General features: G+C 40.6%; 1 pseudogene; it reads left to right on the top strand.

Moving 5' to 3' along the window:
* The first annotated feature begins 1,274 nt into the window (after window positions 1-1,274).
* Window positions 1,275-1,580, top strand: LOC147004837 (mitochondrial fission factor pseudogene; annotated as a pseudogene).
* Window positions 1,581-1,837: the final 257 nt, after the last annotated feature.

Raw genomic sequence — 1,837 nt, 5'->3', positions numbered from 1 at the left:
GGGGTGAGCACGTAGTAGCTACAAATTCTATTTAATCTCAATAAAAATCCCACTAGATTCTCTTATAGAATTAGACATTTTGATTCTAAAGTAAACACAAAATATATACGATCTAAAGTAGCCACACACACACACCACACCACACACACACACACACACACACACACACACACACACACACACACACAAATCTGTCATGATAGCTCAGTCAGTAAAATATTTGCCTTACATAAACAAAAGTTCAGTCCCCAGAATCCATGGGGGGAAAGTCTGTCATGGCAGCATACACATGTAATTCCAACTCTGAAAAAGTAGAGATAGGCAGATTCCTGGGGCTTACTGGTCAGACAGCAAGTAATGAGTCTCAAAAACAAGGTGGTTGGCAACTGAGAGGTTATACTCTAGCATCCATATTCACACACACACACACACACACACACACACACACACACACACACACACACACCATACATACATACATACATACATACATACATACATACATACATACATACAAAAATAATTATAAAGTAACCAAATAAGACTTTAGCAGTCTGCTCCACATCAGCCTACCAGGTGCTTTGTTTTGCCACAGTACCTTCCTGTGTTCAGTCTATAAACTTGGAGAAAATTCATCCCCATTCCAGCCAAGAGACCCTCCACAGGTAGAGTAGGATAAAAGTACTCTAAACTAAGTGTTTACATTGAAGCAAGTTACAAAACTCAAGGTGGTTCATGTCTGGGGAATGGGATAGCACTTCCTTCTTACACTTTTGCTGAGATGGCAAAAACTAATTAAACCCATGATGAAATGTAATACAATGTTGCTATTAGTCAGACAAAGAGGGTTTCAGGAGAATTAACAGAAACTGTAACAAGAATTCCAAAGAGTTCCAAGTGTAAGTGTGATGACACAGGTTCCATAGTGGGTTGTCATGGCAGGAAGTGTGCCAGGCCATTCCATTTCAAGACCAGCAGGAACAGTCAACTACATCCAAACCTTGGCACTACAACTACCTCATGTCCTTGGATTAGGTGAAGTCTCACAAGATTAATGAATTTAAAACATCTCTGACTCCCCACAATGAAAAAATCCATGTAGCTGCCAAGCTAAAGACTGTTTCACAAAATGTATAGCTAGTCTTCAGTCCTATCACTTGGCCCAGTATTGCCAGAGCCAGGCTCCCATCCATCTTCTCCAAATGTTACCTGATGATAGAGCCAATCTCTACTTCGATCGAGGCTTTTTGTCAGTTATCTAGTCTTCCACTAACATGGCTTACCGCAGTATCATGGGTGTGCTAGGTCAAAATTGCAGACCTGCATTGTGTGGCATCTCTTCTCCTCAACGTGACAACACAAGACACAGCACTTCCAGTTTCGACACAGCAATGGAAACAAATTCAGAGGAGATTAGTGCTGTGGAAGCAGCTTCATTGAGAAGACAGATACTCAAGCTGAATAGACGATTGCAACATCTAGAGGAGGAGAACAAAAAACAAGCCAAAAGGAAAACAGTCATGTACTCAATTACTGTAGCCTTCTGGCTGCTAAACACCTGGCTTTGGTTGCGTCGCTAGAGGTAACCTCAGAGCTCAAAAGTAATATCTTGCCAGCTAGGAATATAGAGATTGCAACCTTCTTCCTTGTTTTTGTCTTTTCTTTTTAATGCAATTTCTACAGCCCATGCTTGCTAATGTATTTCTTCAAGGAAGTGGGGAAGGGGTGGGCAATGTAAGTATATTCTGCCTCTAAGCTATATTTACTCTTGACTAGTTCTGTAGTGATATTAAAGTTCTTGTCTTGAAGGCAAGAATTTAGTCAAAAGACATACAGT

This window comes from Mus caroli, unplaced genomic scaffold, assembly GCF_978045245.1.
Source record: "Mus caroli unplaced genomic scaffold, Mus_caroli_1 scaffold_5, whole genome shotgun sequence".
NCBI lineage: Eukaryota > Metazoa > Chordata > Mammalia > Rodentia > Muridae > Mus > Mus caroli.
This window is presented reverse-complemented; position numbering and strand designations above follow the sequence as displayed.